Source organism: Rattus norvegicus, chromosome 7 (genome assembly GCF_021556685.1).
Source record: "Rattus norvegicus strain SHRSP/BbbUtx chromosome 7, alternate assembly SHRSP_T2T, whole genome shotgun sequence".
Classification (NCBI taxonomy): domain Eukaryota; kingdom Metazoa; phylum Chordata; class Mammalia; order Rodentia; family Muridae; genus Rattus; species Rattus norvegicus.
Window position 1 is genome coordinate 48,008,977 of NC_141540.1, and position 26,900 is coordinate 48,035,876.

At 38.1% G+C, this 26,900-nt stretch overlaps 1 protein-coding gene and 1 pseudogene across 2 annotated transcripts in view; one reads left to right on the forward strand and one right to left on the reverse strand.

The window, feature by feature from the left end:
- The window catches only part of Lrriq1 (leucine-rich repeats and IQ motif containing 1), a 218,294-nt gene that overhangs the window by 76,008 nt on the left and 115,386 nt on the right, over positions 1-26,900 (reverse strand).
- Positions 14,334-14,453, forward strand: LOC120094005 (small nucleolar RNA SNORA17; annotated as a pseudogene).

The window sequence follows — 26,900 nt, forward strand, 5'->3', positions numbered from 1 at the left end:
CCTTCCTTCTCTTTTTCCTTCTTTTTGGCTCAGTCACTTTTGCCTCTATCCTTGTTTCCTAGGTTATCCAGCCTCTGGTTCCTGACCATCCAGGCAATGTTAACTGTGGGCTTCCTCTTATGGCATGGCCTTCAAGTTGGAGAGTTATTGGTTTTCCCAGTCCCACAAGTTCTGCTCCACATCTACCCCACCATATCTTTCAGGAAATACAAACTGTAGGGTGAAGGTTCTGAGGCTGAGTTAAGGTCCTGGTTCCACCACAGGAAAACCTTTTCTGGTTACAGAAGATGACCTGTTCCGCCTCCATATCCCCCCAAATAATAGGAGCCTTTGTTAGGAGCACCTTGGAGATTTCAGGGAGTTTGTATTGCACTAGGTTTCTACATCACTGTGAAATGCTCCCCCCATCCCCCTGCAATTCCCTTTGCTTCTCCCAGTGTTTTCTCCCCTCATCCCTGCTGCCTGCTCCCTTCTGTTCTCACCTCAACCTGCCCACAGTACATCCACAAAAACGTATTTACCCTTCCTAGGGAGATCATGTGCCTTTACCGTCACAGCTATTTTTATTATCCCCCCCCCAAGTGAGTACATTGTGTGTTTTCTTCCTGGGTCTGGCTTCCTCACTCAGCATGATTTTTTGTTGTTTCATCCACTTACCTGCAAATTTCATGATATTGTGTTTTTCAAACAGGTAAGTAATACTCCATTGTATAAATGTATCATATTTCTTTATTTACTCTTTGGTTGAGGAACATTTGTTTCCAGTTTATTGCTATTATGAATAAAGCTGCTATGACTGTCATAAAAAATTAGAAAAAATTTCTGAAATTCATTAATGGTTCAATCATATATTTTTTTTTTAAATTTTATTGCCGAACAAAGAAAATAAATTTCTAGTTTTATGTTTATGGTTGGGAGTTAAGCATCGCTTCACGTTTTATGTAGTCTGTAGTATACATGCTTAATATCTAATAGATATAATGTCATGGCTGTAGATCTCTTTTGCTGTGATAGAACACTGTGATTACCAAAAGCTACTTGCAGGGAAAAGTGGTTTCTTCACGTTGCGACTATGGGTCATACTCCATCCCTGAGTGAGTCAGGGTAGGAACTCAAGGCAGGAACCTGGAGGATCACCGCTGAATATGTTGTTTGTTCTCCCTGGCTTTTTAGTTTGCTCTTTCTGAGGCCATCCTATAGCGCTGGTCTAGGGGTGGCACTGCCCCAGGTGGGCTGGACATTCATTTCCACTTCAATCAGTAATCAAGTCACTTGCCTACAGCCAATCTGAGAGAGACGTTTTCTTAATTGAGGTTTGTCTTCCCAAATAACTTAAATGTGTGTGGGGCTGACAAAATTAGACAGGGCACAAAGCGTTTTCCAGTGTGTGCGATCATGTATTTCTATGTCGTTTGGTGACTTTCACGGGCATAGTGTAGACGGGGTACACTTTCATCTTTCATTCCTTAATTTCACAATCTGCATACTTTTTATCATGCTTTTCAATGTGCTTCCTAAATTTTTCATCACATCGTTAAAGATTTTAATCTTTTATATTCTCTGTCATTAAGTCTACTGTTTCAGTTCCTGGTTTATTACAACAAGAAGATAGACAACATCTACTAGAATTGTGAAAGAGCCTGAGTAACCATCTGTAGTGGATTCTCTGGAAAAGTTCATTCCATTGACAATATAAAGGCAGAACTCTAGACAATGTCTGTATCCAACGTCCTTTAATATTGAATCTGACTATTAGAGTTTTCTTAGAATCTTCCGTAGACTCAAAACCATTCTTTTTTGGATATGAGGGATATCAATAAGAAGCACAGCATGGCATTAGGCAGAGACACAACTTTGATTTTGTCTATCTTTTTATTCATTGTCTCAATTTCATATTTTTCCTGCCTGTATTGTTTCTTGTGCTTTATCTTTGTGTTCTTCTTTTTCTGATTTTTTGTTTGTTGTTTGTTTTTCTGCCCTACTATTCTGGTTATGTCAACTTGACACAAGCTACAGAGGAGGGAGTTTCAATTTAAAAAAAAAATGCCTCCAAAAGATCTGACTGTAGGTAATCTGTAGGGAATTTTCTTAATTAGTGATTAGTGCGGGAGGGCCAAGCCCATGGTAGGTGGGGCCACTTCTGGGCTGGTGGACTTGGCTTCTATAAGAAAGCAGGGTGAGCAAGCCATGGGAACAAGCCAGTGAGCAGCATTCTTCTATTGACTCTTCCAAGCTTGGATTCCTGCCCTCACTGCTTTTGATGAACTATTATGTGAAACTCTCAATAAAATGAACTCTTTCTTCCTCAAGTATATATTGGTCATGGTGTTTCATTCCAGCAAGAGTAACTAAGACACTTGTTCTACTTTGTTTTTTTTATTTTATTTTACTTTATTATTTTAGATGCTTATTTTGTTTTCTTATGAGAGGAAGGAAAATTGATTGTGGGTTTGAGTGGGCAGGAATGTGGGCAGTATCTGGGAGGATCTGAAGGAAGGAAAACTATAATCAGGACTTACTGTATTAAAAAATCTATTCAAATTCAAAACATAAAAAATAATTTACAACATAAAAAGAATGCTTATATTACCATCACTGTATAAATACAAACATTTCCTTTAGCAACAGATAGTGTAATTATCCAAAGCTATCATCAATCAGTACATCAAATGAACTAGTATACGAATTATAGTCACGGGGATGGAGAGATGGTTCAGCTGTTATGAGCACTGACTGCTTTTCCAGAGGTCCTGAGTTCAGTTCTCAGCAACCACATGGTGCCTCAGAAACATCTGTAATGGGACCCATTGCCCTCTCGTGGTGTGTCTGACCACAGTGACAGTGTCCTCATACACATAAATACATAATTCTTCAGAGAAAGAAACATAATTCTTGAACTTTAATTATTGTGACTCCAGTGAATTTCATATGCACTGCTTCAGCTTCAATTGAGCACCTACTACTTGACAGAAAGTTTTCTATGCAAAGGCCTACTTATGAGACTACAGAGTCCTGAACTTTAAACAGGATATGATAGTTACTTAACACATACTACACAGAAAATTTAGCACAATAGCTAACCCCCAAACGTTAGTTACGTTAGTTCTAAGAGTAGCAAATAAAAGGATATAGGAGAGGCTCTTCTTTGTCGAATTACACTAAGTACCCAAGTCAAATGTCCACTTATACTTTGACTTCACATAACTGGTTCTAAATAACCCTGATCATGGTTTTCTGTTAAACTATAAATAAAATTATATGCATCATTATTTTAGGTTGTTTAGTATGGAACAATCTTTATTCAAGCTGACATTGGAGGAATTTGAGAAAGATCTGGCATCCGCTAATGTGTGTGTTACAGATACTCCATCCTCCTAGGCATGTAAAATGAAACAAAATGAATAAATCCAAACACATATGCAACTACACTAACGTGCGGTGGATGCATCTTTTGGAAACATGACTGGAAAAACTCTTCATGTTTTGAGGAGAAGGTCTATAGAGTCTGAAGGTGTCACTGAAGCTGCCAAGAAACAATGCAACTGATTGTCATACCCAGCTGAAAAATTATGAACCACAATAGTGACCATGCTGGTGGTGCAACAGTATCACTAACACCTTGGAGTCAACCAAGAGTCTTCTGAAGGGGCTTCATGTCCTCTCAGTAGGTGTGAAGGAACTCATGCCAGGTACTGTAAACCTACCCAATAGCCATGATGAGGCCATAGACCCGAGAGAAGAACCTACTAGGGTCACTTTCCTAAACTAGTATAATTTGTTACTTCATTCTAAAAAATGTATGCTTATACACACAGGTAAGTATGCCACTCACCTGTCATTAAAGCATATTTTTGCAATGTACAGACAATATTACAGAAAACCACAGCTTGGTCAAAATAGAAAGAATGAATGAATGTGGTGTGTCCAGCTCCCTTTATACATCTACAGCATAGGTGCTACATGGAAGGCTTAGGGAACATTGTGAAAGACAGGGCGGAAAGACTGCAAATTCCAGAGGATCAGAAAATCTGCTATGAGGTAGAATTCTCTATGTGAAACAAGAAAGCAACATCCATGGAATCCTAACAATACAGCCACCTGAACAAGATCCATCCAGTGACACCACCAGTTGACATGCCAATATGGGTGGAGCAAAATCTCCTAGAGTGCTACTAAATAAAGAACTGCAGATAATTAGAGGCTATGGAGGGAGGGATAATAAGTCTTCCTTAAGGTCAAGCTTCCTAATAGACTACCTAATACCAAGTGAACAGCCCTAAATTTAGCATACAGATATGATTAACAATGGACTTCATTATGAATAATAATGAAAGAGGAAGGGTTATGAACTTGAGTAGAAGTACACAAGAGACGACGGAGGAGGAAAAGCAGGAAGAGAAATGGTGCAAAGGTAGGACTCAGGTATGAAATTGTCAAGAAATAACCAAAGTAACACCAGCAAAACAAACTTATTGTAGGCTGTACCATGTTTCCTACATTGTATTCATTTCATTTAAGTCAAACAAAAATTCTAAATAGTAAACTTGATTTTAGGGATAAAAGGGAAGCCAAAGGTAGAGTAATTTGCCTGTGATGATAGTGATGAGGCTGAGAGCCGGTTCTACATTTGTTTTAACTAAACATTTTCATGAACCGATGCCATCCTGCTTCTTGGCACCAACTTTATTGCCTAGGCATGATCTGATTAAGGGAAGAGGCAATGGAATGTAATGCAGATTTCTTTGAGTCAGACAAAAGAAAATAACAGGTAAGAAATTGTTTAAACATAAATATTAAAATATTTTAAAGCCAACAAACCTTTTAAAAACCAAATGAGTATTATCTAAGAAAGAATAAAAGGACTTATTAGAAAAAGCAATCACTGTATAATTCACTAATATCGAACTGTTGCTATGAAAGTTCTCAAACAGATGTATGCGGAATAACAGTGGTATACCGTGGCAGGAGAGGTAAGCATATGTAATGTACACAAATCGAGGCAGGCTGAGCAGCCTTCCTGGCTAAAAACTAGGAGTTACGCTTGTTATGGGGAACTCTCAAGGGTACCGTGCAATCAGAGGTCACAATCGAGGCAACAGAAGCAATGTCACCATATCACAGAATGGGCCAATTCAGAGGGGCTCATGACAGTCACTGAGGTCAAGGCTTGCAGCGAGTAATTGTGTTAAATGGCAATATTCCCTGTATAGTTTAGGATTGTCATCTGAACAAACAGGTCCAGGTCATCTATAGGCTACATCTGAGTTCTTTTCCTGGTATTTAAGATTTACTTTCTAGCCTTAATCCCTCACGGTGTTTTATCTTACAACTGAAACTTTGTTTTGATCAAGTAGATGCATCAAGAATTTTTGTTGTCTAACCTGAACTTTCATAACCAAGCAAAATATTTAATTTCAAAGTCTGTTCCTGTCACTTAGTTGTATTCAAAGGTTATTTGTTCCGAAGTGTTTTTAAAATTCTGTCACAGTGACAGAATACACACGATTTGAAGCCAACATTTTAGTGTATTATACTTAATTACATTATACTTAAAATAATAAGAAAATAATTGTATGCCCAATTTAAAAAGTTCAAAATTCATGTATTGTACACATGTTTTATGAATAAGTAACTAAAATTTTAAAACATTAGAAAAAAATCTATAAAATTTATAAGTAGTATTTAGTATGTAGAAAAGATACCATCACAGTTGTTAAAATATTATTTAAGTTAAATAACAAAAATATAAGGAGACTAGACATCTCTTTGGATTTATGTGAGACTTATGTTGTGTAATATGTGTTTATAATTTCCTAAAAACAATTTCAATTTATGAATTATTCATATTATTTTTGAATCCCTAGACATTTTTTAAGTTAGTAACAAATATTTAAAGTATCCATATTGTGCTACAGTTTCCATTAAGGATATAGTTTTAACCTCAAACTTATGTTTATAATTTTGAATATGTATTCTTATTTTTATATATAGTTTCCACAAGTAATGCTTGAGAAAGATTATATTCTAGGGAATTTCATTAGGTTAAAAACTGATACTATCAGCTGATGAATAATTACACTTGATAATGATTTCTATCTTGACTTGGATGTCTTTAAATTTGCTATTTAAGTTGAAAATAGACGCACACAACTCCGTGCAGTAGTTCCAAATGAAGCACCCCACAAATCAAATTATGATATTTTTAAATCATAATTTCAGATTATGAAATCAGCATTCAACTGAATAGAGGAAAATTCTTTATTCTCCATAAATTTTCAGTTATTGGGAGTGAAGAGCCATTGTTACAATCTAAATCACCATCTTTATAGTGAGTACCTGTCTATTTTTAAAGCTTTCTTTAGAATGTGCCAGAGCAAGAAATGAGAATAAGTTGTCTGGTAATTAGTTGTCAAGATCATTGTCAAAGGGGTACATTTCAACTTACACAGCTTATTGAAAATGTCAATTTCAGTGACATCTTTCAATATATACATTTTTCAAATCATATTTCAAGAAATTTAGTTTTATTGTGTTTTAATCTATGACTTCATTATCTATAAAAGGAGGAAAAGTATCGACCTTATGTTAAACATAAAACTGTTATTTTAAGGAAACACTTCTTGACCTCATTAAAACAATTAAGATTTCATAACATTATATTTCACATCCAAGTCATGGAAAAGTGAAAAAAATTATCAAAGCAAACTATAGTCAATTACATTTCAGATCAACAAAATGCACTTGTAAAAGTCTTCCTTCTCTTAATTCAATTGCCTAAGGTATTTTAACAGCTCGGAAGGTGGTTAGACACATTCCTGCCTGCTGTGTGGCAGCTACAAGCATTTCTCTTTGTTTACCTTCTGTCTTTCCATAGGTACAAAATGTTAAAAGAGAAATAAGACGATGCATATGCACGTGTCTACATCTATATAAAATTTAGCTCATTTTAATATAAGTTGTTTGTGAGTATAATGATAAGCTATTATAATAGTACTATTGTCACATAGAGGGCATTTTAAATTTTATACTCTGAATTACTTTAGTAGAAGGGAAGTGAGAGATTGGACTCAAGGTCTTGTTTTAGAAATACCTGCTGATTTTAAATCTTCAAGAGAAAGAGGACCAGTGCCCTGACAGGTTTAAATATAGTCAGTATATAGACATGTCATATTTTATTTTTATACCCTTACATTTGAGAAATAATTTCTTTCCTTTTGAAAGAAAGAATTTAGTGAAACCCCCTTCTCTAATTCTACGGCGTTTGCTTTGTTTCTAAAATTATCTGGGTTTCGCACTCTGAAACCTGGGTCACAACCTTATTGAAGGACAGGAAATAGTTATCAGGTCACCCAGTGGTCAAATGAAAAAGGATTTGAAATGCTTGAGCATTTCAAATGGTCCTCAGTGGACCCTATTCATTCAAATGATTGACTTCTCCACTGAAAAGCTTGGAAATTCTTTCGTGGATCTAGTCAGCCTATGCCTATACAATTATTGCAAAATCAAGAAAAATCTAATATTAGCAGAATATAAGACTGTCAGCAAAGCCTCCTATGTGTGAAAACAAATGGCCGCTGGGCTTGGCCAGTTAATAGTTTAATTAACAATACTTAAGTTGAACTCTTTTGATAGATTCGAGCAATAAAATTGGAGTAGAAGGAAAAAACAAAAGGAACTAAAATTATCTCTTTATACTCTTCTAAGTGTCTTTCAAAGTTTGCGGTAACTGAGCAGTAGTTTGTACTCAGACAGGATGATTTTTCCTGCACTCATATGGTTAAGTTCGTGCACATGATAACTTCTCTCCTGTTTTTATATCTGCTTGATACTATATTCAAGGAAATATAATCTATTTCTGATAATGAAAAAGGGGGGAGCAGGAGGAAGTTGAGGGAATGGAGAATAAATGTTTTAAAAGAATTACTCCATACTAGTTGATTTCCCTGAAGTTCAAATCACTATTGATAATAAAAATCATTTTTTTAAACCAGTAACCAGGGGTTCTTATATAATGCAATTTCATAGCTTTAAAAAGTATTTTAAACCTATATGGGCAGGGAAGGGAGACAACCAACCCAAAGTGTTGACTGAACCACTCATTTCTAAACATCCACAAGCCTAGGGGCAGGAATTATGAACCTGAAGATTGCATGAAATAAAGGTGTGACATATTCACAAATACATCCACCTATCATTCCTGAAATTAGAAAATCAGCAATGATGCTTTATTCCGCAAAATTGGAGGCCAGCAGCCCTATCACTGACAGACAGAAGGTTGGAAAATTGCTCACAGATTTTATTTTTAAGTTTTATTTTATAAAAAGAAACCAGGCCATTAAAACTATGTAACCAAAGCTGGAGTGTGTGTGCTGGAAGGCCCCTGCAGTCTTTTACAACTTTTCAGAGGCCGTGGTTGTGAACTGGGTTTGCACTCTGCCAGCGGAGCAGATCTGACCCATGGAGAGCACTCTTTCAGATCAACACTGCCTCGGGCCTTTCTGCTTTCTCCGAGAAGTCTTACATTTCAGCCATCAAGTTGAATTTCTTCTGGAGATGATTAACCCAAACCCATGACAGATTTTTTCCAAGATATCCAACCCCTTATGTTTATTTTATCCTGGCTCTTTTTTGGATGTACTGGACACAAGTAACTTACTCATTTTACATGTTAAAGGGCTGGTGGAGAGCCATTAATTCCCTTAAAAATGAGAAAATATTTCAATGTGCGTGGGGCTTTATTGTGTGTGCTCATATTAGCTATAGGATTTTGAATTTTAAGAAAGGTTTTTCTCCTCTACTACAGACTTAAAAAAAGAACATTTTATTGCATCTCAAGATACAGATCTTACATGTTTTGGGAGGAGGGGATGCATTCTTGTGATGTATTAAGACACAATATTAGAAAGATCAGTTTCTGTTTCCGTAAGCTCGGTTTGTAGGAGGTTTCAACTAACCTAAGTCTTGGCAAACGCAATTTCAGTTAATAGCCAGTGAAAACCTATAGAGAGTCTATTCTCCATGCGTTATGCTAGCCAACCCAGTCATTGTTTTTCGTCTTCAAGTTTTCTTATCAGTGAGATGAGTAAGTCAGGTGCCTGATGTCATACTTGATGTGGGGGCTTTTAAATTTCAAGATGATTACATTAATTTTTTTAACATGGCTATCTCTTTTAGAAACAAGAGTTGCTTTTGTAAAAAAAAAAACATTACAAAAGATGAGGTCATTAAAATCTTTGAGAACATATTAGGGCCAGTTATTTCTACTGAAATAGAATTGTAATCATAAATATTAGTAGTTTATATATTAAAATATTTCAATATATTAACTTTCAACAAACAGCAACTAATATATTTATTAACATACTATAAGAACTATTCTTACACTTAAAGAACTATATCATAAGAAAATGTGTAAATTCCAATTTAGCATTGGACACTAAGAGAAAAATGTATTTCATCAGAGAGTAATATGTGCAAATGTATCTGTGAAGACTGAGAGAATGGCACAATATGAGCTGGAGAACAGTTCAAGGTTGTACACTACCACAAACAAAGTTCATTTGGATATAAGCGTGACATTTATTTATTCATATTATCTAAAGTTTCTTGCAAATTTGATTTAGCATTTGGGTTATGAAAAAAATTCTATCCACACATTAAATATAGTATTGTTTCTTAAAATTTCTTAAAATTAAGTTTAATTATTACTTACAATAGAAATTCATTTACTAAATTTCCAAAGAGTATTTGACACAATCTTTTCCTATTAAAGAGAAAAAAATCACATATAAAGTTTATAGTCATAGCTACAAGAACCATAGCAGATAATTTTAGGCAACTTTCAGTGATTATTTCTCATATTAATAAATATCTTTGAAATGTTTTAAAATGTTAAATACTAGAATAATAAAAATTAAAGAAAATTAATTCACTGTATGTGCTGAGGAATTCTAGAAGTGTTAAGTTATCTCTGAACTTGAATAAAATGGCAATGCAAATTTTATCTTTATAAAACATATATCAATATCTGAATCAACAAATTTAATCGCTAAGTGAAGGATAAAAACTAAGTTAATTTTTGTAATTAGATTTATTACTGGAATGTTTAGAGATATCAGATTCTTCTTTAGTTCATGCTTCAGTGGGCTACCTAAGTTCAGGACCTTGTACAGGGCATGTAGAAGAAATAGCCAGGGACAGCATATAGACTGGGGCCGTAGGTTAATGCCAGAAGTGTGGCTGATTGGCTGATTGACATCACCTTGGAAAATCTGGATTAAAGTTCTTTATTAAATTAATTCAGGTAAAATTTTTAAGAAGAATGGATCACTGACTGGATTCAGCATCTTACCCACTTGCCAGAACCTGGAAAATTCTTTACATTCAAAAATAATTCACTATACAGAATAATAAATGCCTCACCACACAACCAGCTACGTATGCAACTATTTTCAATATGAAATGTATCAAAATGAACCTAGTTACTATAACAGAATTAAATGTAAATATAATTTTGTTGCAAATGGCTACTGGTTTTGATATTGGCAAGAGCTAAATATGGTTCCAGTACTTTATGTGTATTAATTCATTTGCTGAGCTCTGAATTATGTATTATTTCTCTAAAGTTTACCTATTTTAAAACTAGCAAGCACACCCAGAAATCCCGAGGAACAGAGGTTAGATTTACATCTGAGAGATCTGAATCCACAGTCCACCTTTTGAACTGTTAGGTACTGTTATATTTTTACTTCTTAAAATAAAATCACGATGTTGATATATCTTGTAGATGGTAATGAAGCTTTAAGGATAAGACATAGGATCTTAAATTTTTTTCCAAAGCTAATGAGAGACTTCTATCGAAAAACATTAATCATTTAGCTTTTTCTGTCAGATGGGACATATATTGACTATATGTTTAATTATATTTTTCCTAATAATATTTGGAATTTTATGAAACCCTAAAACCAATGAAATCCTGAAGACAAAGAAATTATACTTGTATTAAGTTTTTAAGATCAGCACCCTCCCAGTTGGTTAGGCTCCATGAGAATATCACTGAATGAAGTAAAAAGCTTGCCGAATGGATAGTGGTGAGACAGTACAATGTACAGCTTGAATGTGAACACTGAATGTGGGAGAATTTTAAGCTGGAGTAGGCAAGCATCTCAGTTTGAGGAACAGAAATTGACAGGAAGTGTTTCTAAGGAACCATTATTTTTAAAGTCAGAAATGCAATTTAATCCACCAAGCAGTTCTTGAGTGTATAGTATAAATGAACCCAGTACTGTTAGTGGGGTCTAAGGGTGGGAGGAAACTGACATATGACCCACATTTAAACCATGACTTTGAAAAGAATAACCATGAGGACAAGACAGATAATTACATGTAGTCACAGGGCAGTGGAGAAACAAGAGTGTGGCCTCGAAGAATTAGGAATAACCAAGAGATAAAATGATATGTACTTGAGTCAGGAAGAGTAAGGACAATTGACACTGGAAGATTGAGAAGACCGTTGCAGATTAAAGCAATGGCATGAAAGTATGAGGATGAGAACTTAATTTAGATATGTATATATTGTAATAATATATAAAATACGTGTAAGTTTATTAATATTTGGAGAAATGGTGAAGCTTGATATTCTCAGGATCTATTTTGGGGATGAGGAAGAATGTTATAAAGTCAAAATGGAAAAGTAGTTTTGAAATAGAAAGACAATTTCATTACACCCCAAAGACTTGGGATTTTTACCGGAGAGAAAGAACGGGCTTTAAGCAATTTTCACTGATAGTTGGTGGTCGGCAAAATTATGGTTTAGTAGAGTAGGTGTGGTAAGCTGGCATTTGATCCTAGCACTTTGGAAGCTGAGGTAGGAAGATTATGCAAAGCCAGGCTAAATTAATAAGGGCACCCTGACTCAAAGGAAACAAAGGAATAGAAATGGAGAAAACAAAACAAGAGTTACGGTTTAGAAGGACATAGCAGCAGAACTGTGGACAATAACTTTTGCAGGACATATGTGTAGATTTTGTCATGAGGATGGGCTATGTCAGAATAAAGGAATATGAGGAGCAATGCTTAGATTTAAGATGAGAGGCTTAAAAAACCAGGAATGACTTAATATTCTGAGGAAAAGTAAATGAATGTTTAAGGAACCTTGTAACAAAGATGTGATACAATAATCAATTGGGTGTGATACAATAATCAATCGGGTGTGATACAATAATCAATCAGATGTGATACAATAATCAATCGGGTGTGATACAATAATCAATCGGGAGTGAAGTATGGAAAGACATGTCATGGTAGAAATGTCAGACTTGAAAATATGTAGAAATGTTAAAGGCAGGAGGAGGAGTACAGGAGATGCGGTTGTGATCACCTACGACCACACATTTTGGGAAAGAATTGCCGTCCTTTAAGGATCTCCACCAGGAATCTTCATATTGTATCTAAGGCAGGGTTCTTTCCTCATGATTTTGTCTGTGGGTTATCTCCTGTCTCCTGTAAGTGCCAGGTCTCTAGTATCGACGTTTTTGGTGGTGTAACTTTTAAGAAGGGACATAGTAGGAAGCGAGGCGTCACTTAGTGGTTGTGGAGAACAACATATGGAAGGACTGATGCTTTCTTTCCAAATTGATTAATTCTCCAAGAGTTGGTTTTACAAAAATGGAGAATTGGCTATTTCTCACTTTGGATCACCTCTGTCTCTGTAAGTTCTTTTCTTCACAGACCTCCCACTAGGCCATGCTATCATCCGTCCAGGTGAAAACACATCTGACTTTCAGTCTCTAACAATTGGATTTGAATACACTTCTTTCCTTTACAAGTTCCTGGTTTTAGGGTTATTTTTGTTGATTGTTTGGTTTGTTTTATCTTTTTTTTTGTTATAGTGGCTTGTAAATGTTCAAAATTTAAGCGAAGACAAATACTTCGTAATGGACAGGAAAGATCATTTATTACCATAAAAGGTACAACTAAATGCAGCATCATTGACTAGGGGGGAAGTAATGTTCTAGAAAAATTCAGGGGTGATAGTGAAATAAAGATAACAACCACTCTCCATAGTGATAACTGTGTACTCTGCCTAGTGATGACCTTACACCACGCATGCACTATTATTGACATACTGCACTTTTCCTCAGGAGACACATGCGAAGTGAGCAGACCTGCCTTGTCTCCATGCCTCCTCTTCTCTCCATCAGTTCTACTGTAACATCTCTGATTGTCATCTCCTTGTAAGTGATAACACCATCTTACTTAGTTCTCACCATACGTCTCCTAAAATACTTAATGGAAAACTTGGTTACTTCATTTTTTTTTAATTAAAATCTTATAGTGCCTATTGGTTTTGGAATACAGAAAGTAAAATAATCAAGGTATGCTACAAATTTGGGGTAGCATTGTCTTTTCCCAGCCATATTATCTAGCTGCATGCCAAGCTCTGTCATGCTTCTACAGTGTTTACTTTTGCTTCTTGAATGGCCTCACTAACATCCACCTTTAAGGTCCATGTCACCATTCAAATCGCTCATGTTACACAATTCTTCCCTTTCTTTACTTTTACTCAACCTTCAAATTCTGCTCAAATGGTCATTTCTTCCCTAAACCTTTAGACTAGTTTAAACCTGTTGGGCTTTCCTTACATTTTTCCATAGAATACCATTCAGCTGTGTTTTTATAGACTTAAATGATATTTACCACATATTATACTCCCCAGCTTCTGTTTATCTTTGGCCAAATAGACAACTCCATCACACACAATCTGTGTTTATTTAATAATTCTCTTCCCTGATAACCATGTCAAGGTGGCTTTTCAATAAATATGTTCATGGAATAAATAGGCAAGTTTGTTCCCAGTCCCTAAGTTTTAGGCACTAATTCATACCAATTTTTGAAAAATAATTTTGCTTAATTTGCTGATGACTTTATATGGTATATATTATTTGTTTTAGAACATATTGGTAAAATATATTGGTAAAATAAATTAAGTTTTTAAAATTAGTCACATTAAATCTATTTAAAAATATCTGCTAGGAACTGCTTCCCTTTCCCAACTCTCCCCTCATTCTCAACAGTTAGAAATATAAAAGGATAAAAGGAATATAAAACAAAACAAAAATATGTTTTGGACATGACAAAAAATTTGATTCCTAAATTAGAAAACAAATTGGAGCCTTTCATGGGTATTCGTAAGGGGGTTAATTCCATGAGAACCCTATGACATACCTTATTTCCAAAACCTAGGTTTCACAAATTTCCTATCATGAGAAAAGTTGTAATATTTACATATAACTTTTGTATATTTTCCTGTGTGCTTTAACTCTCTCTAAAGAATTACTAAGGCATTGCAGTGTGGCTCTTGTGTCACAGTTGAATCAGAAGGAGGCAGAGAAGAGAGAGGCACACTCTGTGTTCTCACCTGTGAACATCTGAATAATTAGTAGCCTGGCATTCCTCAAAAAAAAAAAAGTCAGCCTGAGATGACCACCAGTCCAGCACCATGGGGCCCAGTCAGGGAGCTAGCCCGAGATGATCACAAGTCTACTGCTATGCAGGCCTTGAGAGGAGGCAGATAATGCTCGAGATTACTCCTGCCTAGGGCCATAATGCACATGCAGGGTGCAGACCACTCATGAGATGACCCTGGTCATTAAGAGACCCCTGAGCACCACAAAGAGAAGTAAGTGAGTGTGGGATAAATGGATAAGACAGAGAAAAAGAAAGATGTGAGCACAATGAAGTAAGGCAGAACTGGAGATTCCAGGGTAGTAAGAAACAGTCTGATGTGAGAAGCTGGTGATACCACTTAGGACCATGGTTGGGTCCTGGCTTGTGCTGCCACCTGGAGTTATATCTATGTCCATGACTCTGCAGCAGCAGGGAACTGTTACCTACTGACCCCAACCAGGAAGCTATCCCTGTTCTGTGCTGCCATGTTGATGTCTGAAGGTTGTGCAGCACTCTCCCCTCTCCTCAAGTGGGCATCATGGAAGAGCTGATTCTGCTCCTAACCAGCTGCTGTACCCAGGAGAATTGCAGGCGAGATGGACTGAGTATGTGAAGATGAAAAAACTGGCCCTGTCACTCATCTCCTGAGTGGCGAGACGGAGTAAAGCAAGATGTCCTCCTCCCCTTCCCCTTCACTACCTGAACCAGGTGAGAGAGCTGGCCCTGGCATCATGAGAACTGGAGAGCTGGCCCTGCCCTTCATCAGAAGCAGCACTAGGAAGACCAGACCAGGTCCTGTACTTCGCCTAAACAGCACAGTAGAGCTGCCCCTGGTGGTGGGGAAATCCCAGGGCATGAGCATGGGAGAGTTAGTCCCATTACTTCTCTGCAGTGTGATGACATAAGGAATGGAGAGAGACCTCCCGCATGCCACTTGCCACTTACTACAGTTAGGAGAGCTAGCCCCAAAGTCATCAAAGTGAGGGAGCTGTCCCTGACATTTACCCACTGCAGCACATAGGAGAAAAGGTTCTGCTCTTCAACTGGACAGCATAGTAGATCTAGTCCTGGATGTTGCAGGTGAGCCCACCCCAGACAGCATGAGTGTGGGAGGAACCTCCCTGTCTCTTGTCTGCTGCATCAGAGAGGCAGGGATTCCCTTACTTCCCTTTTGCCCTCAGGAGGTGGGAGCAGGTGAGCTTTCCCCTGCCTTTAACCTTCTTCTGCCTTACTCTGGGAGAAGAGGTCACACACCTCATATAGGCAGCACAGAAGAACCAATAATGATGGCAGAGACACAGGCCCAGTGGTTCGAGAATTGGACAATTGGCCCTGGAATTTTTCTGTCATGCTGAAGCTTGGCTGAGGGAGAAATGCCCTTCATTACTTGTGTCCCTTGCCACCTATGGTAGGCAGGTGGGAGAGATAGCCCTAGAGTTTTAAGAGCAGGAGAGCTGGCCCTACCCCTTTCCTGTTGTAGGATTCAGGAGAGCAGGCCCTGTGCCTCACCTGAGGAGCATAGGAGAGCTGTCCCTGAATGTGGGCTTTGAAGTTGAGCTGACCATGCTGCAGCTCAGCCCAACATCTGCCCCATCCATAAACTGCTGGAGTACACAAAGGGACTAATCCTACAAATCCAAAACTACTGGATCTTCATGACACAGGGCAACAACAGGATATCTGAGAGGAGTCACAATGAGGATCCTGGATCACTAGAGTAGCAGAAGCCAGAGGCTTCATACTAGAACAAATAGTCACTGCAATGAAAACTTTTAACCAAAAAGTCTGAACAAAGAATATACTGTGGACACACTATAACAAACTACAGGTACCACAATGAGGTTTATTGCATCTGGTGAGTGGGGGAGGGCTGAAAAGGTAGAGGGCAGGTGCGAGGGGAGAGGGAGATATGTGGGATTGGGGTGCATGGTATAAAATCCATAAAAACAATAAAAAGTATATATATATATATATATATATATATATATATATATATATATATATGAAATCAGTACCACACTACCAATTTCCATCTTCCTCATGCTGAATTTAAACTCATATATTTAAACTATATTCAATGATATTAATAATTTTTTATTATTTATCAAACACATCCTGAATTCATTCACAATCTATAATTAAGGTAGACCATTATCCTTTATTATATACTAAGACCCTGCAGTTGCCTCTCCTTTGCCCATCTCCCAACTTTAGAGCTACTATTTATCTTCCAGCACCTTCTTACATGATGACTGCTGAGCCTTGGGAGGAGTGCTTGTGTGTTCATTTAGAGCTGAGAACTCCACAATCTCATGTGTTCCTTTTTTTGACCAATTGTGGTTCTCTGAATTAATCACCACTTACCACAACAAAAGGTTCTCTGAATTATAGAGCTCTCTCTCTCTCTCTCTCTCTCTCTCTCTCTCTCTCTCTCTGTGTGTGTGTGTGTGTGTGTGTGTGTGTGTGTGTGCGCGCGCGCGCGTGTGTGTGTGTATGTGTATGTAAAAGTGGTCATAAACTAGAGAGAGAAATGGGGATATGGAGTGTTGGGAGGAGGATAATATGGGATGTGTTAAATTGAGGAAATGGAAGGGAGCAAGTGGTGTAATTTTATATTAATCAAAAATAAAATGAAAAAGAGGCTTTGTTAATTAGGTGAAACATGTATTGACATATCAGTATAAAGATAAGAATTTAGGGACTCCAGAATAGCTAAAACAATCCTCAACAATAAAAGGACTTCTGGGGGAAATACTATCACTGAACTCAAGCAGTATTACAGAGCAATACTGATAAAAAAAACTGCATGGTATTGGTACAGAGACAAGCAGATAGACCAGTGGATAGACCAGTGGAATAGAACTGAGAACCCAGAAATGAAACCACACACCTATGGTCACTTGATTTTTGACAAAGGAGCCAAAACCATCCAATGGAAAAAAGATAGCATTTTCAGCAAATGGTGCTGGTTCAACTGGAGGTCAACATGTAGAAGAATGCAGATCGATCCATGCTTATCACGCTGTAAAAAGCTTAAGTCCAAGTGGATCAAGGACCTCCACATCAAACCAGATACACTCAAACTAATAGAAGAAAAAGTGGGGAAGCATCTCAAACACATGGGTACTGGAGAAAATTTCCTTAACAAAACACCAATGGCTTATGCTCTAAGATCAAGAATGGACAAATGGGATTTCATAAAGCTACAGAGCTGTAAGGCAAAGGACACTGTCGTTAGGACAAAACAAAAACCAACAGATTGGGAAAAGATCTTTACAAATCCTACAAGTGAGGGAGGGCTTGTATCTAAAATATACAAAGATTTCACAAAGTTAGACTGCAGGAAGACAAATAACTCTATTAAAAAATGGGGTTCAGAGCTAAACAAAGAATTCATAGCTGAGGAATAATGAATGGCTGAGAAGCACCTAAAGAAATATTCAACATCTTTAGTCATAAGGGAAATGCAAATCAAAACAACTCTGAGATTCCACCTCACACCAGTCAGAATGGCTAAAATCAAAAACTCTGGCGACAGCAGATGCTGGCGAGGATGTGGAGAAAGAGGAACACTCCTCCATTGTTGGTGGGATTGCAGACTCGTACAACCATTCTGGAAATCAGTCTGGAGGTTCCTCAGAAAATTGGACATTGAACTGCCTGAGGATCCAGCTATACCTCTCTTGGGCATATACCCAAAAGATGCTCAAACATAAAACAAAGGCACATGCTCCACTATGTTCATAGCAGCTTTATTTATAATAGCCAGAAGCTGGAAAGAACCCTGATGCCCTTCAACAGAAGAATGGATACAGAAAATGTGGTACATCTACACAATAGAATACTACTCATCTATCAAAAAAATGACTTTATGAAATTCATAGGCAAATGGATGGAACTAAAAAATACCTGAGTGAGGTAACCCAATCACAGAAAAACACACATGGTATTTACTCATTGATAAGTGGATATTAGCCCAAATACTCGAATTACCCAAGATGCCTAGAACACATGAAACTCAAGACGGATGAAGAAAATGTGGATGCTTCACTCCTTCTTTAAAAGGAGAACAAGAATACCATTAGGAGGGGATAGGGAGGCAAAGTTTAGAACAGAGACTGAAGGAACACCCATTCAGAGCCTGTCCCATATGTGGCCCATACATATACAGCCACCAAACTAGATAAGATCAATCAAGCAAAGAAGTGCAGGCTGACAGGAACCGGATGTAGATCTCTCCTGAGAGACACACCCAGATTACCGCAAATACATAGGCGAATGCCAGCAGCAAACCACTGAACTGAGAATGGGACCTCCGTTGACGGAATCAGAGAATGGACTAGAGGAGCTTGAAGGCGCTCGAGACCCCATATGAACAACAATACCAACCAACCAGAGCTTCCAGGGACTAAGCCACTACCCAAAGACTATACATGGACTGACCCTGGGCTCCAAATTCATAGATAGCAATGAATAGCCTAGTAGGGACACCAATGGAAGGGGAAGCCCTTGGCCCTGCCAAGGCTAGACCCCCAGTGAACAGGATTTTTGTGGGGAGGGTGGTAATGTGGGGAGGATGGGGAGGGGAACACCACATAGAAGGGGAGCAGGAGGGGTTAGGGGAATGTTGGCCTAAAAACCGGGAAAGGGAATAACATTTGAAATGTAAATGAGAAATACACAATTTAATAAAGATGGGGAAAAAGAATTTAGGGGCTCATAATAGCAGGATAGTAGATTGAGGCTTTCCTACATAAAGAGTAATCGGCCATGTGTTTCGGACATAGCTAATAGTGTCAGGCATAAATTTTCACTTGGGTATTTACTAGGCTTTAAATGTAATCAAGAAATAGTTTGTTTCTACCCACAATGTTTTGACTACTATTTCACCAGTAGGTACAGCTTGCCAAGCTAATTGTCATTGTACCTCATATGATTCACAGTTAAGTAGGACTACTGAAAACTTTTCTCCTCCAGAACTATTCATAGAAAGTTAGAGCATCATAAACAAGAGCAGTAGGGATCAGTATTACCTTGATTTTTTTTCCACATCCATCACTCAAATGTGATCCATCACTCAAATCTTCAATAATAATATTTTACCATGAATAGTACTAAAGTGTAATTAAGAGCAATGACATAATATCTAATGTTTGGGGAAGGAATGTGATGGAACTGATCAACAACTTGAAAAGTGGCACCCAGACCGAGCACTGGGAACTGTATTAGACAGCCAGTGGTGTCCGACAGAAGAGCTGCCATTGTTTCTTCTCCCGTGTTATGTATGTACATTCATGGATGTAACCTATGTATACATAAATATGTTAGGAAGCTTGGATAGTAGTGGGTCTCCATATGGAATTTTCAAAAGCCTTTAGTGTTAGTTATCCTTCCTCATAATATCTTCTTGCCCTTAGGTAGCCTGAATAGACCTTCTTGTTCAACTCTAGCTCCTTTTTGTGCTTTGAGATGTGAGCTCTCATCTGTTCCTGCTGCCGTGTTTTCAGGCTACCACCACATTCTCTAACTCTCTGGACATTTAGGCCCAATTACATGCTTTCTTCTTAAAGTTTTCCTTGTCACACTATCTTATCCCAGCAATAGAAAATTAACTAATACAGAAGTTAGTACTAGGAAGTGAGTTATAACTGTGACAAGTCTGGCCAAGTCAGTGTGTGTGTGTGTGTGTGTGTGTGTGTGTGTGTGTGTGTGTGTGTGTGTAAACTTTGGGACTATGAACTAGAACAACACTTGAAAGTTGGAAGAGGAGCTTAATGTAACATCCTAGTAGAAACATAGAAGACAATTATGAGAGCTATATAGACTACGAAGCCTTTTCACAGTTATAGCTCACTTCCTGGTACCAACTTGGGTACTAGTTACTTTTAAATTGCAATGAAAAGTATAGCAAGGAAAACTTGACTAAAGACCATTACAATGATATTTTGGTAAAGAATGTATAATTCCTTTGTGCCCTTGCCCTGATAATTTGCCTGAGTCTAAATTAAAATATCATACTGATAACTTTGGTTAAGGAGATTTCAATATTGCCTTTGTCGTGTTGTGAATATTAATAACTCAAGTGTCCATTTACAATGAAAAATCATAAAGGAGACAAAAACATCAACAACAACAGAACCCAAAATATATGTACAGTAGAGAAAAAGAGTACCAGAGAATTTAGTGATAGAACCAAGCTAGTGATAGACGCCCGATACACAATAGAATAAAGAGAACGTTGTTCTCAAGCAAGCAAGATGATACACAGTTAAGCTTTACACTTGTGAAAATAAAAGGCCTAAGAAATTTGCTGCTCCTGAGAAAAACAACAGATAAAAGCTGCTGTAAATATGACTCCATGAAGCTAGATTCCATCTCAAGCAAACAGAAGAACTTGGCAGTGCCATTCAGGTTGCTCTGGCTTTAGAGTCATGAAGTAGAATTAAGGAGAATCACTTAGGTCAGGCAACATGTGGCAGGGTAGTTCCCTGCATAACGTACCCTGCATAAGCAAGAGGTATTAAGAGATCACTACATGAAGCTGTGAAAGTGAAGAATAAAGTTTACTAGAAACTGTATGATGTCAGAGACCCGAGACATCTGTTGAGGAGAGATGTAGACCATAAGTAGAACCAGCCCAAGAGAGAGATGCATATTGCAGGTAACAAAGCAACAAGGGTAAAGTCACCTATGCCTTCTAATATCAGATATGAGCTAAAGGATTTGGAGCTCGTTCTGCTGTACTTATGTCTTGCTTTGAACCAGTATCTCCTCAATATTTCCAGAGACCTCCATGTGGGAATGCTATTGTATGTTGAAAGTATGTAATTTGCTTTTTGATTTTTACAGGGGTTATAGGAAGAGATTGCCTTGAGTTTTGGGAAAGATATTGAACTTTAGGCTATTAAACATGTTGAGACTGAAGTGCTATGGGGGCCTTTGAAGGTGGACTAAATACATTTTGCATATTAATATGGCCTAGAGCATATGGGAACTAGAGAGTGTATAGTCATTGTCTGAAGGAGAATAGCTGCCACAGGCTCATTTGAACAATTCATCCAAGGTTGGTGAACTATGTGAGAACAATTAGGAAGTATAGCACTGATGGAAGAGTTGTGTTACAGAGATTGGTGTCAAGGTTTTGAAAAAATTGGGCCATTTCTAATGTGCTACCTGTCTCATGCTTTTGATTTGAGGTGTGACCTCTTGGCTCTGCTGTCACCATGGCTTTCACTCAATCACCATGGAATCTAACTTCTGGTGTCTTAAGCCTAATTAAACACTCTTTTTAAAAGTTGCTTGGGGATCCCGGCCCGCAGCAGCTCTCTGCTCCCAGACCCGGTGAGAGACCCAACCGCCTGGTCAGGTGGGCACTCCTGAGGCTGCAGAGCTGAAGAGACCACCAACACTGCTCACCCCTGCCCACATCCCTGGCCCAAGAGGAAACTGTATAAGGCCTCTGGGCTCCCGTGGGGGAGGGCCCAGGAGCAGCAGGACACCTGCCTGAGACACCTCAGGAACCTGAAAGAAACAGACCAGATAAACAGTTCTCTGCACCCAAATCCCGTGGGAGGGAGAGCTAAACCTTCAGAGAGGCAGACAAGCCTGGGAAACCAGAAGAGACTGCTCCCTGCACACACATCTCGGACGCCAGAGGAAAAAGCCAAAGACCATCTGGAACTGTGGTGCACTGAAGCTCCCGGAAGGGGCGGCACAGGTCTTCCTGGTTGCTGCTGCTGCAGAGAGCCCCTGGGCAGCACCCCACGAGCGAACCTGAGCCTCGGGACCACAGGTAAGACCAAATTTTCTGCTGCAAGAAAGCTGCCTGGTGAACTCAAGACACAGGCCCACAGGAACAGCTGAAGACCTGTAGAGAGGAAAAACTACACGCCCGAAAGCAGAACACACTGTCCCCATAACTGACTGAAAGAGAGGAAAACAGGTCTACAGCACTCCTGACACACAGGCTTATAGGACAGTCTAGCCACTGTCAGAAATAGCAGAACAAAGTAACACTAGAGATAATCTGATGGCGAGAGGCAAGCGCAGGAACCCAAGCAACAGAAACCAAGACTACATGGCATCATCGGAGCCCAATTCTCCCACCAAAACAAACATGGAATATCCAAACACACCAGAAAAGCAAGATCTAGGTTCAAAATCATATTTGATCATGATGCTGGAGGACTTCAAGAAAGACATGAACACACTTAGGGAAGCACAGGAAAACATTAATAAACAAGTAAAAGCCTACAGAGAGGAATCGCAAAAATCCCTGAAAGAATTCCAGGAAAACACAATCAAACAGTTGAAGGAATTAAGAATGGAAATAGAAGCAATCAAGAAAGAACACATGGAAACAACCCTGGATATAGAAAACCAAAAGAAGAGACAAGGAGCTGTAGATACAAGCTTCACCAACAGAATACAAGAGATGGAAGAGAGAATCTCAGGAGCAGAAGATTCCATAGAAATCATTGACTCAACTGTCAAAGATAATGTAAAGCGGAAAAAGCTACTGGTCCAAAACATACAGGAAATCCAGGACTCAATGAGAAGATCAAACCTAAGGATAATAGGTATAGAAGAGAATGAAGACTCCCAGCTCAAAGGACCAGTAAATATCTTCAACAAAATCATAGAAGAAAACTTCCCTAACCTAAAAAAAGAGATACCCATAGACATACAAGAAGCCTACAGAACTCCAAATAGATTGGACCAGAAAAGAAACACCTCCCGTCACATAATTGTCAAAACACCAAACGCACAAAATAAAGAAAGAATATTAAAAGCAGTAAGGGAAAAAGGTCAAGTAACATATAAAGGGAGACCTATCAGAATCACACCAGACTTCTCGCAAGAAGCTATGAAGGCCAGAAGATCCTGGACTGATGTCATACAGACCCTAAGAGAACACAAATGCCAGCCCAGGTTACTGTATCCAGCAAAACTCTCAATTAACATTGATGGAGAAACCAAGATATTCCATGACAAAACCAAATTTACACAATATCTTTCTACAAATCCAGCACTACAAAGGATAATAAATGGTAAAGCCCAACATAAGGAGGCAAGCTATACCCTAGAAGGAGCAAGAAACTAATCGTCTTGGCAACAAAACAAAGAGAATGAAAGCACACAAACATAACCTCACATCCAAATATGAATATAAAGGGAAACAATAATAATTATTCCTTAATATCTCTCAATATCAATGGCCTCAACTCCCCAATAAAAAGACATAGATTAACAAACTGGATACGCAACGAGGACCCTGCATTCTGCTGCCTACAGGAAATACACCTCAGAGACAAAGACAGACACTACCTCAGAGTGAAAGGCTGGAAAACAACTTTCCAAGCAAATGGTCAGAAGAAGCAAGCTGGAGTAGCCATTCTAATATCAAATAAAATCAATTTCCAACTAAAAGTCATCAAAAAAGATAAGGAAGGACACTTCATATTCATCAAAGGAAAAATCCACCAAGATGAACTCTCAATCCTAAATATCTATGCCCCAAATACAAGGGCACCTACATACGTAAAAGAAACCTTACTAAAGCTCAAAACACACATTGCACCTCACACAATAATAGTGGGAGATTTCAACACCCCACTCTCATCAATGGACAGATCATGGAAACAGAAATTAAACAGTGATGTAGACAGACTAAGAGAAGTCATGAGCCAAATGGACTTAACGGATATTTATAGAACATTCTATCCTAAAGCAAAAGGATATACCTTCTTCTCAGCTCCTCATGGTACTTTCTCCAAAATTGACCATATAATTGGTCAAAAAACGGGCCTCAACAGGTACAGAAAGATAGAAATAATCCCATGCGTGCTATCGGACCACCACGGCCTAAAACTGGTCTTCAATAACAATAAGGGAAGAATGCCCACATATACGTGGAAATTGAACAATGCTCTACTCAATGATAACCTGGTCAAGGAAGAAATAAAGAAAGTAATTAAAAACTTTTTAAAATTTAATGAAAATGAAGATACAACATACTCAAACTTATGGGACACAATGAAAGCTGTGCTAAGAGGAAACTCATAGCGCTGAGTGCCTGCAGAAAGAAACAGGAAAGAGCATATGTCAGCAGCTTGACAGCACACCTAAAAGCTCTAGAACAAAAAGAAGCAAATACACCCAGGAGGAGTAGAAGGCAGGAAATAATCAAACTCAGAGCTGAAATCAACCAAGTAGAAACAAAAAGGACCATAGAAAGAATCAACAGAACCAAAAGTTGGTTCTTTGAGAAAATCAACAAGATAGATAAACCCTTAGCCAGACTAACGAGAGGACACAGAGAGTGCGTCCAAATTAACAAAATCAGAAATGAAAAGGGAGACATAACTACAGATTCAGAGGAAATTCAAAAAATCATCAGATCTTACTATAAAAACCTATATTTAACAAAATTTGAAAATCTTCAGGAAATGGACAATTTCCTAGACAGATACCAGGTATCGAAGTTTAATCAGGAGCAGATAAACCAGTTAAACAACCCCATAAATCCTAAGGAAATAGAAGCAGTCATTAAAGGTCTCCCAACCAAAAAGAGCCCAGGTCCAGACGGGTTTAGTGCAGAATTCTATCAAACCTTCATAGAAGACCTCATACCAATATTATCCAAACTATTCCACAAAATTGAAACAGATGGAGCCCTACCGAATTCCTTCTATGAAGCCACAATTACTCTTATACCTAAACCACACAAAGACACAACAAAGAAAGAGAACTTCAGACCAATTTCCCTTATGAATATCGACGCAGAAATACTCAATAAAATTCTGGCAAACCAAATTCAAGAGCACATCAAAACAATCATCCACCATGATCAAGTAGGCTTCATCCCAGGCATGCAGGGATGGTTTAATATAGGGAAAACCATCAACGTGATCCATTATATAAACAAACTGAAAGAACAGAACCACATGATCATTTCCTTAGATGCTGAGAAAGCATTTGACAAAATTCAACACCCCTTCATGATAAAAGTCCTGGAAAGAATAGGAATTCAAGGCCCATACCTAAACATAGTAAAAGCCATATACAGCAAACCAGTTGCTAACATTAAACTAAATGGAGAGAAACTTGAAGCAATCCCACTAAAATCAGGGACTAGACAAGGCTGCCCACTCTCTCCCTACTTATTCAATATAGTTCTTGAAGTTCTAGCCAGAGCAATCAGACAACAAAAGGAGATCAAAGGGATACAGATCGGAAAAGAAGAGGTCAAAATATCACTATTTGCAGATGACATGATAGTATATTTAAGTGATCCCAAAAGTTCCACCAGAGAACTACTAAAGCTGATAAACAACTTCAGCAAAGTGGCTGGGTATAAAATTAACTCAAATAAATCAGTTGCCTTCCTCTATACAAAAGAGAAACAAGCCGAGAAAGAAATTAGGGAAACGACACCCTTCATAATAGACCCAAATAATATAAAGTACCTCGGTGTGACTTTAACCAAGCAAGTAAAAGATCTGTACAATAAGAACTTCAAGACACTGAGGAAAGAAATTGAAGACGACTTCAGAAGATGGAAAGATCTCCCATGCTCATGGATTGGCAGGATTAATATAGTAAAAATGGCCATTTTACCAAAAGCAATCTACAGATTCAATGCAATCCCCATCAAAATACCAATCCAATTCTTCAAAGAGTTAGACAGAACAATTTGCAAATTCATCTGGAATAAAAAAAAACCCAGGATAGCTAAAGCTATCCTCAACAATAAAAGGACTTCAGGGGGAATCACTATCCCTGAACTCAAGCAGTATTACAGAGCAATAGTGATAAAAACTGCATGGTATTGGTACAGAGACAGACAGATAGACCAATGGAATAGAATTGAAGACCCAGAAATGAACCCACACACCTATGGTCACTTGATTTTTGACAAAGGAGCCAAAACCATCCAATGGAAAAAAGATAGCATTTTCAGCAAATGGTGCTGGTTCAACTGGAGGGCAACATGTAGAAGAATGCAGATCAATCCATGCTTATCACCCTGTACAAAGCTTAAGTCCAAGTGGATCAAGGACCTCCACATCAAACCAGACACACTCAAACTAATAGAAGAAAAACTAGGGAAGCATCTGGAACACATGGGCACTGGAAAAAATTTCCTGAACAAAACACCAATGGCTTATGCTCTAAGATCAAGAATCGACAAATGGGATCTCATAAAACTGCAAAGCTTCTGTAAGGCAAAGGACACTGTGGTTAGGACAAAACGGCAACCAACAGATTGGGAAAAGATCTTTACCAATCCTACAACAGATAGAGGCCTTATATCCAAAATATACAAAGAACTCAAGAAGTTAGACCGCAGGGAAACAAATAACCCTATTAAAAAATGGGGTTCAGAGCTAAACAAAGAATTCACAGCTGAGGAATGCCGAATGGCGGAGAAACACCTAAAGAAATGTTCA